This window comes from Protobothrops mucrosquamatus, unplaced genomic scaffold (genome assembly GCF_001527695.2).
Source record: "Protobothrops mucrosquamatus isolate PMUCROS unplaced genomic scaffold, P.Mucros_1.0 scaffold10594, whole genome shotgun sequence".
Taxonomy (NCBI): domain Eukaryota; kingdom Metazoa; phylum Chordata; class Lepidosauria; order Squamata; family Viperidae; genus Protobothrops; species Protobothrops mucrosquamatus.
Genome location: NW_015396380.1, coordinates 1 through 6,490, shown reverse-complemented (window position 1 = coordinate 6,490; position 6,490 = coordinate 1). Strand labels below are relative to the sequence as shown.

Sequence of the window (6,490 nt, the reverse complement as noted above, 5' to 3'; positions counted from 1 at the left end):
ACAACCTTTAAAGCGCTCCATGGCAATGGACCTAGGTATTTGCAAGACCGCCTCCTACCAAACACCTCCCTTCGACCAGTCCGCTCCCACAGAGAGGGCCTCCTTAGAGTGCCGTCGGCCAGACAATGCCGGCTGGCGACCCCCAGGAGGAGAGCCTTCTCTGTGGCAGCTCCTGCCCTCTGGAATGACCTACCCCCCGACCTACGTACAGTTGCGGACCTGCGCCTTTTTCGCCGAGCCCTGAAGGCCCATCTATTCCGTGCGGCCGGCCTGGCATAGTTTGATTATGTTTTAGTGGGGGTTTTTGTTTGGGGTGTTTTTAGAACAGGCCCGTTATTTAATTTGATTTTAGAACAGAAACTATTTATTTATTATTGTGGTTTTTAGTATCACCTGTTCACCACCCTGAGTCCCGTAAGGGAGATAGGGAGGTATATAAATTTAATTAATAAATAAATAAATAAATAAATAAATAAATAAATAAATAAATAAATAATCCCCAAATTAATCTCTCAATGACTTACAATCTTTAGTTACAGAAAAACAAAGAGGGAAGATAAGAAATAATTGAAAAGTATACTTTAAATAAAAAGACAATACTTAAAAACACTACCACCCATAGTATGTGCAATTAGCCTTAAAATCATACCTTTGGGGGAAGTCCATTTTGTGGTATTTCTTATCCTATGCCAAGATCGCTTGTATGTGTTTTCCTCCGACTCATACCATTCGATAAGATAACCATCTATTTCTGAATCTGTTAAATCCCATGTCAAATTCATTTCCTCGTTTGCAACAGAAGCATTCAGATGAAGAATTTTTGGTTCTATGAGAATAATTGCCCATGTTAACTAGGTTGAGTAAATGTCAGCAATTTAAGCAATGATTGCAACTGGCAATGCATGGCAGTGGTGATTTACAGCAAACAGAAACAGAAAACTATAGCACGGTAATATATATATATATATTAAATACTGAGAAAAAATTTCACTGTTTCCTTAAAGAAGATGTGGCAACTTAAATTGGAACACAGGTAGTCCTTGACTTAGGATCACAACTGAACCCAAAATTTCTATTTCTCAATGAAACATTTCTGAGGTGAATTTTGAATACACACACATACACATTCCTCTATGTAACAAAGCTAAGAGCCATTTTCACCTAACAACCACTTATTTCTTCTTTAAAAAGATACCTTTAGATTGGATTTTAGAGCTGGAGGAAGCATATATAACTGTTGCAACAAATTTATTTGATAATATTTTTCTTAATAAAAATCCATATATTTAGCAAGCCTTTCCAATGTCCATGGAGATTCTCAGTCATCCCAGTCATGGTTGTCTCAAAGGTGTTTTTTGAGAACTAATCCTTCCATCGCCCCCACCATCCCAACTGATGAAGTTTCTTGAATGAAAAGCAAAACATCTTTTTCCTCAAGGAAAAAACATAGTCCAGTTGCCTTTTGAAAAAGCCCCTTTGAGACAAACCTTTCCAATCTTCTTTCTCTCTGCCAGAATATTTGTAAATCAGGGTTGAAATGAGGGGTCCTTGATGCTTTCTGCATTTGATTGTTTTCTTGTAAAAGTTTCATTACCCAAACATTGTCAGTGTTCTGATGAATATGAGCACTGGTGATGTTACCAAGTTTAGGTAATAAAATGTTTGCAAGAAAACAACCTAGCTCAGAGAGCACCAAGGACCCCTCACTTAGGAAACAGTTGTGGATACACAGAAAGATTTCAGCTAAGTTAAAGTTTGAAATGATGTTACAGAAAATAGAAAATGGTTGAAATCGTCAACAAAGCACCAGTGGCACATAAGTAGTAATACAGTATACAATATAAACAATAACAACAAAAAGCACTTTCTTATTCTGTGTGTGTGTGTGTGTGTGTTGTGTACAGTATTTGCATAAACTTACTCATTGTTTTTTCCTGTTTTGATGATGGAACTCTAATAGTAGCTTCAGGAGACTCTCCAGCACTGTTATGAGCAGTAAAACTGATATTATAGGCATCCTCCGTCAGGCTGAGAATGACAAGCTCTTTCTGATTGTATTTTTTTTCAAAAGTAATGTTGCTGTTTTCTGCAATGTATCTTACTGTATAGCCAGTTATGATTCCTGAAGATGGGAATTCTTTATTTACCTGGTCAGTTTATAGTAGCAATTAAGAAGAACAAATGGTTAAACATGTATAGGATTGGACTCCTCAAAACCTAATGCATGAAAAATAAAATTGTAAAGCAGCACTTGAAAAGTATGTACAAGTTAGCTGTAGAGTTATAATTATTCATAGTTCCAGGCAATTTTGCACCATACAAATGTGCAAATGATTAAAACACATTTACAGTAAACAATTAAAACAGAACTGTTAAAATCTAAATAGTTAAGCAGCATAAATTGGATGGGGAGGAATAGGCTTCGACTCAACCCATCCAAGACCGAGTGGCTGTGGTTTCCGGCAACACGACATAGCCAGTTGGCTCCATCCCTGGCTATCGGGGGCGAGTCATTAGCCCCCGCGGAGAGGGCCCGCAACCTGGGCATCCTCCTGGATACTCGGCTGTCTTTAGACGACCATATGACAGCCGTGGCCAGGGGGGCTTTTCATCAGGTTCGCCTGATACGCCAGTTGCGCCCCTTGCTGGATCGTGACGCTCTACACACGGTCACTCAAGCCCTCGTTGTTTCCCGCCTGGACTATTGCAACACTCTCTACATGGGGCTCCCCTTGAGGTGCACCTGGAGGCTCCAGCTAGTTCAGAATGCGGCCGCGCGGGGGATCCTGGGGGCCTCTAGATACTCCCATGTAACACCTCTCCTGCGCGAGCTGCACTGGCTGCCTGTGGCCTTCCAGGTGCGCTTCAAGGTGTTAGTAACAACCTTTAAAGCGCTCCATGGCAATGGACCTAGGTATTTGCAAGACCACCTCCTACCAAACACCTCCCTTCGACCAGTCCGCTCCCACAGAGAGGGCCTCCTTAGGGTGCCGTCGGCCAGTCAATGCCGCCTGGTGACCCCCAGGGGGAGAGCCTTCTCTGTGGCAGCTCCTGCCCTCTGGAATGACCTACCCCCCGACCTACGTACAGTTGCGGACCTGTGCCTTTTTCGCCGAGCCCTGAAGGCCCATCTATTCCGTGCGGTCGGCCTGGTGTAGTTTGATTATGTTTTAGTGGGGGTTTTGTATGTGGTATTTTAGAGCAGGCCTGTTATTTAATTTGATTTTAGAACAGAAACTTGCGTATATTTACCGTGGTTTTTATTATCGCCTGTTCACCGCCCTGAGTCCCGTAAGGGAGATAGGGCGGTATATAAATTCAATAAATAATAATAATAATAAATTAAAAGGCAAACATGGGATTTTTTTTTCTCAATCCAATCTGGTTCCCGTATTGACTCTGCTTGTTAGAAGGTTGCAAAAGGGGATCACATGACCAGGGGACACTGTAACTGTTATAAATATGAACCAGTTGTCTATCATCCAAATTTTGATCATCTGACCATGGGGATGTTGCAACGCTCATGTGAAAAATGGTCATAAGTCCCTTTTTTCATTCCCTTGTAACTTCAAATAGTCACTAAATGAATACTTGTAACTCAAAGTCTACCTGTAATTGTTATTTAAACAATATCAGCATTTCATTTTAAGAAATTGTAATAACCACGATTCCTAAACTTCTGATATCAGACTCAAGAAGCAGAGAAGAACTTTGAACACCATATGTGTGTGTGTGTGTGTATACATTCATAAAAAGAAACTGGAATTTTTAAATGTCCTGATATTTGTTTACCTTCCACAAAAGGCGCATCCTTCTTTCATTAGGATGAACAGTTTCAATTACTCTCCATAAGTCTACTTTCGAAGGGGCTGTTAAGAATAATGAAACAAAATTTTAAAATATGAAAACAAAATGCATAAACAGATCACTTGGACAGGCATCACTCCCTTCTGTAGGTTAAGTAATGGTAGTCTTCTCTAACAGCAAACAGACACTGGACTTAACAAGAACACAATGATAACCAATTCTTTCTCATCTTTTCTAAGGCTCCAGTTTCAGCTGTATTCTAGTAACTGTCAGGCCATCATGATTAGCTAGAAATACTTAATCCAATTAAAAGAGATATCAAGTGCAACCATACTATCAAAGAACCTCTAGGCATGCAGTATATGTTAAAAATAAGCAGAAGTTTCTTTCAATATCAGTGTCAGCCATTCAAGGTGGCCAGATCAAGAAACAAGACACCAGAAAAAAGACTAAAATTCTACTTTACTGATAGACTTAAAAAAAAACCCATCCAGAATCTTGAAAACTAGTGGTATCTCTCCTTTCATACTAGGAAGAATCAAGGCAGAGACATTTTAAGTCTCTTTCTCATGATTTTTTTGTTTTCCCACATTGAGCCCATGTTCTATTAATGGTCTTTGCATATTTTCTCCAAGGTCACTTGCTATTTAACATAGAACTGTGTCTATCACCAGACAAACAAGTTGCTCTAAAGGATGTCAACTGGGAAGAAATGCTCATGGAAGAAGCATATCACCACAGATTCCACAACATTATCCACAATTCCATTTGTGGCTGGAATGTGCACTTGCGAAAAACAAGAGCCATTTGCACTATTTATTATTTATGTATTTATATTTCATCATTTTCAACTGCCCGTCTCCCTTAAATTATATTTTCCTCAACTAAAACTCAGCTAAATTAAATGAGCTCCCTGTATAAGTGTGGCAGAAACAATATATGTGCCAGTTTTTGGTGTGGCTTTTTAAATAAAGTTTATAGTTTATTTATTTATTTATTTAAAACATTTATACAGCCATCTATCTTCTAACCAATTCTGGGTGGCTCCCAAGAAATGTTAAAACAATATATAAAATCATATTGAAACTATAAAGCCAAACCACATTAAAAAGTTAAAAACAACAAAGACCTGGCATCAAGTCAAACATCTAATGTGTGCAGTTATCCAATCTTTCCCCATGCATTTGGGGGGAAAGCCAGGTCCTCAAAGCTTTACAGATAGGGGCCTGCCGAACTTCCAGGGGACGAATGTTCCATAGGGCAGGGGTAGCCATGGAAAGGCATGCTACACAGCTCCCATCACATGGCAATATTTAGGAGAAGAGACTAGAACCATGCCCACCCTATCCAACCTGATAGGATACGTAGATGGTGGTCCCGAAGATAACCTGGTCCTGTGCCACATAAAGCTTTGAAGGTGATGACCAACACCTTGAATTGCACCCAGAAAGAAACTGGAAGCCAATGCTGCTGACGTAACTGAGATTTTACATGGACAAATTTAAGGGGCCCCATTACTGTGCCCGCTGCTGCATCCTAGACCCGTTGAATTTTCTGGATGGTCTTCAAGGGCAGCCCTATGCAGAGTGCATTACAGTAATCCAAAGAGTAATAGACCAAAGCATGAGTGATAGTTCTACCTTTAACCTTTATTAACCATGACTTGAGATGTTTAAATCTGCAAATGAAATCTCTATGCCAGACTTGGCTATGTTGTTCTTACCTTGTTCTTCTGTTCTGCCTATTACTTTGTTGCTCCATTCACTCCAGGGACTTGACTCATGGGGCTCACCAAGCCTACACCGAACAGCAACTGTATAATTTGTAAAATTCCATAGGCCAGTGAGATTTGCAATTTGATTTCTGACATAATGTTTGATCGGGATCCTGATGTTTGCCTAAAAATAAACATAACTGTTGTTTCAATTACCGTGGTAAAAGAATAAATTCAAAATTGTAAATAAGGATTATCATACATCCAGATTTCCCTAGACACAGCTTCTTTTCAGTTTATGAAAGCTCAGTCCAGCTAGGAATATAAAATATTGTGTTTATTTTATAGAAGACAAGCTTTTACTTCACTAATTGAGAGTGAAGGGAGGTCTTGTGGTGGAGGGAGGTCTTCTTATCCTGAATGATAAGAACTGAAGCTCTTCCTTGCCATTTGTCATAGAGTACAAACATTACCGACAAATTTGCCTATGGATAGCTTCTTACTAGAAGCATAAACATTTTTGAGCTGTACAGTAATCAGAATCAAGATCACGTGAAGTGTTAATACCACTTTACAATGCCTTGGTAAGGCCACACTTGGAATACTGCGTCCAGTTTTGGTCACCGCGATGTAAAAAAGATGTTGAGATTCTAGAAAGAGTACAGAGAAGAGCAACAAAAATGATTAGGGGACTGGAGGCTAAAGCATATAAGGAACGGTTGCTGGAATTGGGTATGTCTAGTTTAACAAAGAGAAGGACGAGGGGGGACATGATAGCAATGTTCCAATATCTCAGGGGCTGCCACAAAGAAGAGGGAGTCAAGCTATTCTCCAAAGCGCCTGAAGGCAGGACAAGAAGCAACGGATGGAAACTAATCAAGGAGAGAAGCAACCTAGAACTAAGGAGAAACTTCCTGACAGTTAGAACAATTAACCAGTGGAACAACCTGCCTCCAGAAGCGGTGAATG

At 39.9% G+C, this 6,490-nt stretch overlaps 1 long non-coding RNA gene across 1 annotated transcript; it reads right to left on the bottom strand.

Moving 5' to 3' along the window:
- Positions 1-654: 654 nt before the first annotated feature.
- LOC107301197 lies at positions 655-5,689 on the bottom strand. Its single transcript, XR_001549269.1, has 4 exons — positions 5,531-5,689; positions 3,793-3,869; positions 1,922-2,147; positions 655-826 (listed from the first exon to the last, which is right to left on the bottom strand). It is a non-coding gene; the product is annotated as an uncharacterized LOC107301197 (long non-coding RNA).
- Between the last annotated feature and the right edge of the window lie 801 nt (positions 5,690-6,490).